Consider the following 13,686-nt stretch of genomic DNA (forward strand, 5'->3'; position numbering starts at 1 on the left):
TTGGCGATATGTGCTCCCTCTTCCGAGTCCCTGTTAAAAGGCGAGCAGCAGCATTCTGAACCAACTGGAGACGAGCCAGTGAAGAACGAGCAACACCAAAATAGAGCGCGTTACAGTAATCCAGCCTAGATGTAATAAAGGCATGGATTACTGTCTCAAAATGCTGCCGCTCGAGAATGGGCTTCACCTTAGGTGAAAGAAGCTGGACTTAACCACCGCGCATATTTGGCGATCTAATTTAAAGTCACTGTCCATCCTAAAACACAGGTTCACAACTGTTGGCTTCACGTACCTTGACAATGGACCTAAATCAACAAATGGAGGTTCACGGCAGCCATTGGGATCAAATAAAATCACCTCTGTCTTCTTTTCATTAAATCCAAGAAAGTTTAGGGCCAACCAGGACTTAATGTCATCAAGACAAGACAGAAGCGATTTTACAGAAAAGGCGTCTTCCCCCCTCAGCGGTAAATAAAGCTGGGTATCATATGCATAACAGTGGAAAGAGATGCCATGCTTTCTAAGGATGGAACCCAGAGGAAGTATGTACAGCGAGAAAAGCAGGGGCCCCAGAATCGAACCCTGTGGAACCCCATATGACAGGGGAGCGGAAGAGGATTCAAACCCAGCAAGGCTAACACACATGGTTCTGCCCGCCAGATAGGACCTGAACCATCCCAGGGCACTGCCGCAGATGCCCACTAACTGCTGTAGCCGAGATAATAAGATATTATGGTCCACCGTATCAAAGGCGGCAGACAAGTCCAGCAGGACAAGAACCACATAATCCCCATAATCATGCTATCTTGTACAATGGATGTGTACAACTTCTGATAATTTAAAGCATTAAATACTTTTCACAATCTAATGCGCCTCAAAGTGTTTTATGTCCAAACAAGTTTTTTTTAATTTATTCACTGTAATCCGGGAAATCTGGTAGCACTTTATGGACAACAAGTTTCTTCAAACAAATCTGTGATAATGACCACATAATCCTCACCAGCTATCTTGATTGAAGTGTTGATTCCGGATCTAATAGGGTGAGTTCACGAAAGGTCACTGGAGCGTAGATCCGCACCCACATGACCGAAAATCTCAAGTGGAGGACATGCTAGACATCCGGTACATGTTAGTGGATGGGAAAACACGCACTTTCCCACTTATCGCGTTTGCTCGCTGAATTTCATCAAAAGTAAGGCATTATTGACTTACTTTTGATGAAATTCAGCGAGCAAACGCGATAATTCCCGATATTTTGGACCTTTAAATCTCCACGGCAAATGTCCGCTGTTCACTTCCGCTGGATTGGCACCTTCAGCTCCCTCTTTAATTTACCTTAGTTTCTATCTTTTTTTTAAAATGTAAATCTAGGTAGCTGTGCCTCACGGTCACCCCGACTGGCACAATAAATTGCAGATCAAAACCTGGCCATTTTCTATGTTTTTAACGGGTGGGAAAGTGCGTGTTTTCCCATCCACTAACATGTACCGGATGTCTAGCATGTCCTCCACTTGAGATTTTCGGTCACGTGGGTGCGGATCTACGCTCCAGTGACCTTTCGTGAAATCACCCTATACTCTCTCCATAATCTGGTTCAGTAAACCACTGAATCGAACACTGGAGTCCAAACTATTCTTTCTTTGTTATACAACACCGTGGGGCCGGCCTCGGATCCACTCACCCGAGCCCTCAGCAGCCTCGCGTAAACAGAACAGAAGGAAAGACAACCGACAAGCCCCAACGAAACAGGCACCCTTATATATCCTTAAACAGTGGCGGGAAACTAATGGCACGAAAGTACAGGGGGAGGCAACCCCTACAAACCAATCACGGCACCTATTCAGTACACAGAAACAAAGTAGAAACATATTCAGTGAGGCAACCCCTCTGGACCAATCACACATACCAGCTGGAAGATACAGAAACAAAATAGAAACATAAAACTCCCCATACCAATCACAGACACGGAACAAGAGTCAATGTATTGAAACATAACAAAAACCTCTTTAGGCACCCAGGCTTAGTGGCAACAGGTGGGTCACATGGGCCAAAGTTTCTTGGAGCTTCTTCAGAGGTCCAGACTTATTGACAACAGCTGGGTCACATGGGTCTCCAGCACCTTGCAATGTATTGTCACCATCAGTGAAGCCCAACCTTTTACAGACACCTGCCATTTCCCAAAGTACCCAAACCCTGCATATTCACAGAAGGATAAATATTGGCTTGTACATTGGAGACAATTCTGTCTTGATTCAATTTTCCAGGTGAATAGACAATAGGTGCAGGAGTAAGCCATTCTGCCCTTCGAGCCAGCACCGCCATTCAATGTGATCATGGCTGATCATCCCCAATCAGTACCCCGTTCCTGCCTTCTCCCCATATACCCTGACTCTGCTATTTTTAAGAACCCAATCTAGCTCTCTCTTGAAAGCATCCAGAGAACCCACCTCCACTGCCCTCTGAGGCAGATAATTCCACAGACTCACCACTCTCTGTGAGAAAAAGTGCTTCCTCGTCTCCTTTCTAAATGGCTTACCCCTTATTCTTAAACTGTGGCCCCTGGTTCTGGACTCCCCCAACATCGGGAACATGTTTCCTGCCTCTAGCGTGTCCAAAGCCTTAACAATCTTATATGTTTCAATGAGATGCCCTCTCATCCTTCTAAATTCCAGAGTGTACAAGCCCAGCTGCTCCATCCTCTCAGCATATGACAGTCCCGCCATCCCGGGAATTAACCTTGTAAACCTACGCTGCATTCCCTCAATAGGAAGAATGTCCTTCCTCAAATTAGGGTACCAAAACTGTACACAATACTCCAGGTGTGGTCTCACTAGGGCTCTGCACAACTGCAGAAGGACCTCATTGCTCCTATATTCGATTCCTCTTGTTATAAATGCCAGCTTCACTGCCTGCTATACCTGCATGCTTACTTTCATAGACTGACGTACAAGGACCCCCAGATCCCGTTGTACTTCCCCTTTTCCCAACTTGATGCCATTTAGATAGTAATCTGAAAGATGAATGTTTCTTTAGTGCAGCTCTCAGAATTAGAATGGTCAAGTTTCTAAAGAATTATAGACTTAAAATGGTATTCAGAGTCACACCTAGAGTACACAGAAATCATTTCCCCCCCAAATAGAATCTCTAAATACATAGAAACTTGAATACATATATATGTTGTGGATAACAGTTCCAGCACAATGTCACCAAGAAAAATGCACAAGTTCCAGGTGCTTGGTGACATTTCTAAGTCGGGTTTTAACTCAAGCACATTTAAGAATAATTCCATACAATTAAACCTGAATTCCGTTGATAAGCTCCAAATTTAAATAAACAGTTCAGTTTAGATTATTGTCACATGTACTGGTGTATAATGAAAAGCTTTTGTTGCGTGCTATCAAGAGCGGAAAAACAATACATGATTACAATCGAGCCATTTACAGTGTATAGATACATGATAAGGGAATAATGTTTAGTGCAAAGTAAATCAGTTAAGTAAGAAATGTTGCTGTAGGAATAGAGATTTAAGAGTGTGGAGCGATTGTAATATGTGATTGTAGATGTGCTTCTGTGGCTAGCACATTACACATTTAAAAAAAAGACTGAAAAAGTCATCTTTCCTTCCCGTCTCTGATACTCCATAGAAAATATGCTCAAATTACCTCTTTGCGACCTTTGCTACACACAGTTCCAATTCATATCATGTTTGAGGATCACTTCCTCCAAAGACCTGCTCAGATGTTCCAGAGTTCAAGCTCCATCATAAAATAGTTTCACAGACTAAACCATAGAGGCTACAGCACAGTTGGTGATCATTCATCCTGCGCTATATCGTTAGAAGTGCAAGGCAAGGCAAGAATCCTCAATGAGTACTTGGACTGGTGTTGACAGTGTTCACAAAAACAAAGCCTGAAATAATTACATTATTGGGCTGAAAAAAATTCACACAGAGAACGGTGAACTTGCAGAATTTTCCATGACCAGTTGATAAATGCATTTCAGACGGCATCAAACAATATTGAAAGAGTGTGGAAACCTGGTATCAAAATGAGGTCAACCTTAATTGCACTGAATGGTGGTACAGGCTCTATGGAATGAACCTATCCTTTGGCTGAGTTTCATCTTGTAATTTGTATTTTTTCTAACTAGCCTTCAGAAATCCTATTTATATTGTAAGATCCAGATATAAATTTCCAATGTTCTGTTTATCCAGTTAGTTATTTAAATACCTGTGTTAAGTTTGTCAAAAAAGAACAATAGCTAACAATAAACTTATAGCTAATAAATAGACTTGCGGAAAGCAGAAACCAGTTCATAATCATCATTTTAACTTTGTACTACAAATACATTCAGAATAAACAAAATCCAAACTTTAAATCAGTGAAAACAAATCTAAATTGTACATTTATATAACCTCCATAAAAATATGTTGCTCTGTATCTTCATAATATGCAGATATATTTTGCATTTAATCATAGTATTAAAATGGGGGTGATAATCTACATTTAAATGTTAAAGATGGATGAATCATCAGATCCTATTGACACCCAAATCAAATTTCAAAGAAAAACTAGAGTACATTAAAAGTTCATTGAGTATTTATTGCATATCTTTTTTCCACAAAGGTTTGGTAAAAGTAACGGTGAGCCGAGAAAACAGGGAAAACGGATGTTTGTTAATTAAAGCCAAATTGTAACTATTTATTCTACGTCATTGACGATATTGAAAGTATGGACTCAGTTTCTGTTTTTAGTTTTAAATATATGCAGTTATGGGGATTCATTACAGATAAAATAACCTCAACCAAAAAGTGACTTCCTCCAATATCACTGCATTTTTTCCTCTAGTGATTATGGTTTTAATTTTAAAATAAATGAGAAATGTGCATATTCAAGCAGTATGCTACCTAGAGCAGTATGCGCCAGAGCAGTCTACGATTACCAAATAATTTCATTTTGAAACCTCTTCATTAAACTACAATTACGAGCAGGAACACAAATGTTCAGCAAAATATCTCTATCACAAGGCCTTGCCTCACTCAGCAAGTTAACTTTGATTCTTTTTCGCACAGATCTTGCTCGACTTACAAAATACTTCCAGCATTTTCTGTTTTTATCTGCTTTAACAGGGTTCTAAGATCATTTTTCAAAAAATCCTTTTGATACTTATGTAAACAACCCAGCATAAGTTGGCAATATGGCACTTTGTGTCTCTTCTGCCATTCAATAAAATCAAGTTCCACTTCAGGACCATTTCCTGCCTTCCTCTGTATTACTTGATTCCTTTAAGATTCAGTAGTCTATCAATTTCTGTTTAAAATAAACTCAATTGCTGAGCTTCCAAAGACCTCCAAGTTAGAGAATTCCTCTCCTCTCCAGTCCCAAAGAAGCTACTCAGTATTGTGAGATTCTTGCTCTTGGTTCTAGAACTCGCCTGCAAGGGAAAACATCAACTCTACATCGATGATGTGAGGCCCAGTAAGAATCCTTTTAAATTGCAATCAGATCGATTTGCATTCTCTTCTTAAGAGTAAAACAATAATTCCTGGATCCAGTATAGTAAACCTTTCCTCAAATTCATAGTCTTTTTTCCCCCAAGATCAAAAACCAGAGTATAGATCTCTAAAGGGTAAGGGGAAAAAATTAATAAGGGACTGGATTGGCAACTTCAGTCCCTTATTAAGAAGAGGTACATAAATGATACCAGCTGTCAGAGAAAGTGGTTGAGGCAGGCACAATAACAACATTTAAAAAACAATTGGATAGGCGTACGTGAATAGAAAAGGTTCAGAGGGTTCCGGGCCTAATACATGCAAACGGAACTGGCTTATATGGGCATCTAGATCAGCAACCAGGGCAATGTTAGGAAAGGAGTTTGCAGGAAAAAGGGGGTGGGTGGGGGTTCAGGGGCCATGATAGGCAGAGGGGGTTATGTGGGCAGGAGGAGGGGGCTGCGGGGAGAGTAGTAAGGGGGATTCGAGAACTAGGGGGTGAAGGGGTTTGGAGGCTGGGGCAGAAGGAGGGAGGGGAGAGGAATCGCGAGGCATGAGGAGGAGGGAATTGATGTGAGAGGGAAATCAAAGGCAGAGGAAGTGCGGGGATAAGGGCAGGAGGAGGGATCAAAGGCAGGACGAGGGGGATTGGGATAGAGGGTGGTGGCATCGAGGCAGGAGATGGGGGGAGGATTGGGAACAGGATAAAAGGGGAGAATGGCGCGGAACAGGGTGCAAGAGAAGAGGACGAATAGGGGATCTTGGGCAGGAGGTCGGGCGCCGGGCGGGAGCAGCAGGTGTTCGGGGCAGAGGGAGTGGATGGCGGAGTGCTCGATGCAGTGATGAGCCGGGGCAGGGCAGGGACGGGACAGGACAGGGCTGCGGCGGCCTCGCTGCTGTCGACGCCCGAAGCTGCCGTTTATTTTTGAACGGCACCGACTGTGTGCGGGGCCGCCGCGCTGTTATGTAACGCAGAGCAGCAGCCCAGCCCAGCCCAGGGTGACGGAGCGGGTGGGGAAGGAGGCACACCGCCCCCTCGCCTCCCCCCACCCCAATCGCCGAGAAGCATGGCGGAGATGGGGAGGAGGAGGCAGCGGGGAGGGAAGAGAAGAGAAGAGAAGCGAAGGGGGGCGGACGGACGAGTTGCGGGACTCACTGTTTGCCGCAGGTCTGAAGTCGCACTCAGGCCGCCGTCTCCCGATTAACGCAGCGCACCGAGCCCGCACTGCGCATGCGCGCTCCGGCCTGCCTGCCTGGGTGGGGGGGGGGGGCGCGCGGACCCAAGCGGACGCTGCGGCACTGACTCCAGTGGGCGGCAAGCGCGCGCACTCACCCGCCCCTGTCCGCGCCCGCGCCCGCGCGCGCGCGTGCACACAACCCCCCGCCCCAGCTCGTGCAGGCGGCGGCATCTGCCGGTGCGTACCATTAGATGGACAGCAGCAGGCCAACTGCAGCACATCGCCAGCAACAAAGTGAGAGCAGACAGGTCGTGAAGTATTGAGTCACTTTTGATATTTAAAAAAAAAATCTAGCCACATGCAATAATGTTGGTATTACAAATGCAAATGTGAAACGTAACTTGCAGCCAGCTACCTTACCGACAGCACATGAAAGATCGTATTTCGTTCGTTGAATAGTGGCTGCACACACTAGACGCTTTCCTTGCTCATTAAGTGATAAATTCATGGTTGACTTTGCGAGTCTCTTCCGAGTGCTCGCAAATCTGAGTACGCCAGCTGAGACACAAACTAAAGGCTGGTAGATGGGTGGATTTCTTCCCGATGCAAACAGTATCTTTTATTTGTGGGGGTGGGGGGTGCTGGAGGAACTATCAATGGGTCAGGCAGAATTCTGGAGAACATGGACTAGTGACATTTTGTGTCGGATCCGTCTTCAGAGTGATTATAAGGAGGGAGAACGTTGGAAGAAAAGAGGGGCAGAGTAAAGCCTGACGGAGAATAGGTGGGTACAGATAAGGTGTGGGGGTTGATAGGCAGATGGTTGGACAAAGGCAGTAAACGAAAAGACAGAAGATTAGCAATGTTACAAAATTTTGAGACTGCAAATCCCATCAGATAAAGCATGACGATTTGACACCAAATTCAAATCTGTATTAAAAAAGATAGAGGAACTCGGAAATTAATTTGTTACACATTTCAATTGACATTACAAAAAAGCACTTGGTAGTCAAACGCCCATTTTGATTAACATTTTTAAATGGGGATTCCAAAGCACCGTTTCACAAATAATGTTTTTACAAATGCATTAATTTATAGGCCAAATGAAGGAATTTAACTTGCAGTAATAGAAAATGATGTGAACGCGCTTTGTTGACATAGCGCTGGATTTCAAATTTAAATTTAATGTAAAAATAGTACATACCTGAGTGGCCTGTGCACACCAGATGTTCTACTTGCTCAGATGTTCTACTTGCTCATTAAGTCATTTCAGGGAATGATTTATGTCCATCTCCATTGGGAAATAGAGCAGCGGTTTGTTGCTTTTTCAACAGACACAGTAGCACTCTTTGTACTGCTCTGAAATGTCATCCCAGATTATGTGCTGAGGTCATAGAATGGCATTTGAATCATTTATATGATTGAACAGTGAGAATGTTGTCAATGATGCAAGCTGGCACAATGCAGAACAATAATAAAGAAAACAAAAGATGGCTCGTTGTATTCATTGTCTGGTCGCACCAAATATATGAACCAATTCAAATTCCCACATGGAAAAGACAAAAGGCACTGCAAAGGTTGTTTAAGCATATTTGGGGCACAGTGTTTATTTGCAACTGTGAAGAACTTATCTTGGAATTGTGTTTGCATATGGAACTTTGCAGTAATAATTACTGATTACTGGTGGTAATCAGAAGTGAAGACAAGATGAAAAACAGCTATAAGCAAATCATTCTTTCAGCGTTGTAAACATTAAAAGATCAGATGGTATGTTCTGAATAATCACTTACAGGAACAACAGCCCCCTGCACATAAGATGTAAACTGATAATGTGAGTCTTTGGAATGAAGTAAATAGTAGCTGTAAACAAACAAAGTTTTATTTAGCGATACATCATGGAAACCTTCAGCCCACTGACAGGGCCGGCCTTAAGCCGATTTGACCGATTACTCCCAATTGGGCCCCGCGCCTAAGGGGGGCCACGCACTAATGTTCTGTATTTCGTACGGAAATACGAATTCTCTTTGTTAAATAAAGTTTTTTTTTAATTCGCCATCCGGATTTTTTTTTTAAACGAACATGTATAACCAAAGATCTTCTAGCAGAGCTCCACTATAGGATCTCTGTGTATAACAACCGCTGCACGGCCATCAGACACAAACGATTTGTTAACTAGTACTGTTAGCACTTCTTAACAGCAAGTACTTAACATGTTGTTATACAATGTCATCAATGCATCCATCCGCATTCCTCAGTAAATGTTATTGTGTTTTGAACAAGTATTAATGACGTCGTGTTCCTTTGAATAAAATTCACGCGGCGTCATTAATACTTGTTTAAAACACAATTACATTTACTGAGGAATGTAGATCGATGACACGTTGAAAATTTCTTTAAACTCACCATCATGAATGAGGGCCCCGGACCGCGAGAAGGGGCTTCTTCCTGGTGTGCAGGTTAGTCATTCACCTACCGACCCACGTTGTGTCTCTCTGTGTTTTGCTCTCTCCCTCCCTCCCTCTCTCTCTCTTTCTCCCGCTCCCCATCTCGTCTCTCTATAACTCTCTCACACTGTCGCCTCGGCATTCCCGGAATCATTGACGTTTTGCGATAGACAAAAATGCTGGAGAAACCCAGCGGGTGAGGCAGCCGCCTGGCCCGCTGAGTTCCTCCAGCACTCTGTGTTTTTTGTTTGGCTCTGAAGTTGAAGGTGGCTCAACGGGACGGGCAAGGGCTCTGGGGAGAGGGTTGCATTTCTGGTCGAGACCCTTCTTCAGACAATCACAAGTACTCTCACCGACGAGAGTTCAGTTTAGTCTGAAGAAGGGTCTTCTCTCCAGAGTCGCTGCGCTGCCTGTCCTGCTGAGTTACTCCAGCTTTATGTCTATCTTCAATTTCAGAGAAATACAATTTCTCACGGGGGGCTTATAACGTCTCTAAACCCCTCTGGGACCCTCTGAACACCTCTATACCCCCTATAGCCCCTCTAAACACTTCTAAACACACCTGAACCCATCTGAAGCCCTCTAAACATCTCTAAACCATTTAAACCCCTCTAAACTAGGAGGCTGCAAGGTGACTTGGATAGGTTGGGTGAGTGGGCAAATGCATGGCAGATGCAGTATAATGTGGATAAATGTGAGGTTATCCACTTTGGTGGCAAAAACAGGAAAGTAGACTATTATCTGAATTGTGGCCGATTAGGAAAAGGGGAGATGCAACAAGACCTGGGTGTCATGGTTCACCAGTCATTGAAAGTAGGCACGCAGGTGCAGCAGGCAGTGAAGAAAGCAAATGGTATGTTAGCATTCATAGTAAAAGGATTTGAGTATAGGAGCAGGGAGGTTGTACTGCAGTTGTACATGGTCTTGGTGAGACCACACCTGGAGTATTGCGTACAGTTTTGGTCTCCTAATCTGAGGAAGGACATTCTTGCCTTAGAGGGAGTACAGAGAATGTTCACCAGACTGATTCCTGGGATGTCAGGACTTTCATATGAAGAAAGACTGGATAGACTTGGCTTGTACTCTCTAGAATTTAGAAGATTGAGGGGGATCTTATAGAAACTTATAAAACTCAAATCCTTTTGCTATAAATTGTTGGCTGATCTATCTTCCTCTCTTAAACCCATCTACATGCTTTCTCCCCATAACCCTGACACATGACACATAGCAAAAGGATTTGAGTATAGGAGCAGGGAGGTTCTACTGCAATTATACAGGGTCTTGGTGAGACCACACCTGGAATATTGCGTACAGTTTTGGGCTCCTAATCTGAGGAAGGACATTCTTGCCATAGAGGGAGTACAGAGAATGTTCACCAGACTGATTCCTGGGATGTCAGGACTTTCATATGAAAAAAGACTGGATGGACTCGGCTTGTGCTCGCTAGAATTTAGAAGATTGAGGGGGGATCTTGTAGAAACTTACAACATTCTTAAGGGGTTGGACAGGCTAGATGCAGAAAGATTGTTCCCGATGTTGGGGAAGTCCAGAACAAGGGGTCACAGTTTAAGGATAAAGGGGAAATCTTTTAGGAATGAGATGAGAAACACGTGGTGAATCTCTGGAATTCTCTGCCACAGAATGTAGTTGAGCCCAGTTCATTGGCTATATTTAAGAGGCAGTTAATATATTTAAGAGGCAGTGTGGCTAAAGGGATCTATGGAGAGAAAGCAGGTACAGGGTACTGAGTTGGATGATCAGCCATGATCATATTGAATGGCGGTGCAGGCTCGAAGGGCCGAATGGCCTACTCCTGCACCTATTTTCTATGTTTCTATGACTGCGTCCAACTGCTGTCTGGTTCGTTGATCGGTTTGCAAGATATGAACTGTTTTGGGAGAGAAAAATGCTCACGGCAGACCAAACGTGTTAAACAGAAATTGATCAGATATTGAGCTTTACACAATGAGAAATCATGTGAAATAATCACTGAATTTAATTTTAAATGAATGTACCTGCATGTTATACTGTTTAGTTTGGAGATACAACCAGATCTCAGTAGTCGGCGGGGGGCGCTGCAAGCCGGCCGCCCTGTCAGCAGCGTGTCCGTTTTTTTCAATTTTTTTGTTTTTTTAGTATGTTTTAAAGTGTGTTTTTTGTGTTTCTTTGTGTGGGGAGTGAGGGGGAAACCGTTTCGGTTTTTCCAGGTCGCCTCCCCCATGGCCTAACAGCAAGGATCGACGCGGCCTGGGGCTTCAGCGGCGGGCGCAGCGCGGACTCTCGGCGTGGAGCGGGCGAGCCCTCGCTGGGGCTCGCTGGAGGGGAACGCTCCGTTTTGCTGGCCCATGGCAGCCGGCAGCCTGAAGCCGCGGTCTGCACAGCTCCAGCTGGCGCGGCGTCTACAGCCCGGGATCTCACGTTGGGGACCCGGGGAGTAGAAGAAGCTTCCACCGTCGGCCCGCGTCCAACTTCTACCGCGGGCCCGGCGTGGACTTACCATCACCCCTGGAGGGGGAGCTTCGACCGCCCTCCCTGCAGTCTGCTGTGCTTCTGGCTGCGGCGCAGCGGGGACTTTAAATCTTCGGCCTGCGGCCTACACCATCCTGAAGCCGCGGTCTCCGGTGGGGAAGAGCCGACTATGGACTGGCTCTGGACTCTGGTCCCGACCACGGGGGGAAATGGAGGAGGACTGGCCAATTTTTGTGCCTTCCACCACAGTGGTGAATGCTGTGGTGGATGTTTGTGTTCAATTTTTATTGTGTATTGTGTGTTTTTTCTCATTGTATCGCTGCTGACATATTCATTTCACTTGCACTTTATGTGCAATGTGTCGAATAAACCCGTATTGTATTGTATTGTAGATAGTCTACTGAGTTCGCACCGACCAGCTATTTTTGTTTTCCTATTTGACAATTTTATTTGGCGGCCAATCAAACGCTGTCTCTAAGGGGGTTGCATCCAATCACCAACCAGCTTGCCCTAAAATTCCCGTCCAATCAACAAATAGATTTCCTCCCGTCCAATCAGCCGCTGTCTCCAAGGACATTGTGTCCAAACACATAATTAGCAGCTACGGTAAATGTTGGAAGCCAGCGGGAGGGAGCAGGAGAGATTCACACAGTGTATAATCCATAGCACTTAGTGTACAATTTCATAATATATAGTAAATAACTGGGCTGACAGACCTTGGCTGGGAATCTGGGATTCACCAAAATTGTTCCCAATTGGGCCCCGCACCCCCTAAGGCCGGCCCTGCCCACTGAGTCCACGCCAATGAACGATCACCCGTTCTATATTATCCCAGTTTCACAACCTACGCACTAGGGGCAATTTATAGAAGCCAATTAACCTATAAACCTGCACGTCTTTGGAATGTGTGAGGAAACTACAGCAACCAGAGAAACCCCACATGTTCACAGAGAGAACGTGCAAACTCTGCACAGACAGCACCTGTAGTTAGGATCGAACCCGGGTCTCTGGCGCTGAAAGGCAGCAACTACTGCTGCGCCACTGTGCCGAATGTATGCCAGAGAGTTGAGAAAATTAAATTTTGAAAGGCATCGGTAATCATTATAATGGTGACATTGGGGATAAGCAAGTAAAATAGTTAGAAAATAGGCTCAAGTGATGTACATATTGAAAACATAGAATTAGGATACAGGATTAACATGATTTTGGATGAGGATGATATCCTGCAGTACCTTTGTTTCTTCAAAGTGATGTACTCTTGCATGTGGTAGGTCCTGAACTATCGGCAATTTAGACACTGAAGAAGACCCGAAATGTCACCCATTCCTTCTTTCCAGAGATGCTGCCTGTCCCGCTGAGTTACTCCAGCAATGTGTGTTGATCTTAGATATCCATATGGTATTTTGCACATCTCTACATAAAAGGATGCTGATTAAACTCACCACCGTGGGGTGACAAACAACTGGAGTAAAATGATAAGAATAGGAGGCGTTGTAATAGGGCATGGTAGTCCAGGGAAGTCCAGAGGCGGCACGCACACCCCCATCCACATTAACGGGACGGAGGGGGAACGTGTTTCTAGCTTCAGTGTCCTGGGAGGCAACATCTCCGATGACCTCTCTTGGACCCACAATACCTCAACTCTGATCAAGAAGGCTCACCAGCGTCTCTTCTTCCTGAGGAGACTGAAGAAGGTCCATCTGTCTCCTCAGATCCTGGTGAACTTCTACCGCTGCACCATCGAGAGCCAACCAACTGCATCACAGTATGGTATGGCAACTGCTCTGTCTCCGACCGGAAGGCATTGCAGAGGGTGGTGAAAATCGCCCAACGCATCACCGGTTCCTCGCTCCCCTCCATTGAGTCTGTCCAAAGCAAGCGTTGTCTGCGGAGGGCGCTCAGCATCGCCAAGGACTGCTCTCACCCCAACCATGGACTGTTTACCCTCCTACCATCCGGGAGGCGCTACAGGTCTCTCCGTTGCCGAACCAGCAGGTCAAGGAACAGCTTATTCCCGGCGGCTGTCACTCTACTCAACGTACCTCGGTGACTGCCAATCACCACCCCCCCCCCCCCTAAAATTATTATTTATGCCAAATTTTTT

The 13,686-nt window shown here is 45.0% G+C and overlaps 1 protein-coding gene across 1 annotated transcript in view; it reads right to left on the reverse strand.

Annotated features, from left to right (window-relative positions):
• Positions 1-6,752, reverse strand: part of mapre3b (microtubule-associated protein, RP/EB family, member 3b) — a 68,567-nt gene extending 61,815 nt beyond the window's left edge. Inside the window, exon 1 of the mRNA XM_055635438.1 lies at positions 6,648-6,752. The gene's annotated coding sequence lies outside the window, so the exon portion shown is untranslated. The remainder of the gene's footprint in view (positions 1-6,647) is intronic.
• Positions 6,753-13,686: the final 6,934 nt, after the last annotated feature.

The sequence above is a fragment of the Leucoraja erinacea genome, chromosome 5 (assembly GCF_028641065.1).
Source record: "Leucoraja erinacea ecotype New England chromosome 5, Leri_hhj_1, whole genome shotgun sequence".
NCBI classification, from domain to species: Eukaryota; Metazoa; Chordata; class Chondrichthyes; order Rajiformes; family Rajidae; genus Leucoraja; species Leucoraja erinaceus.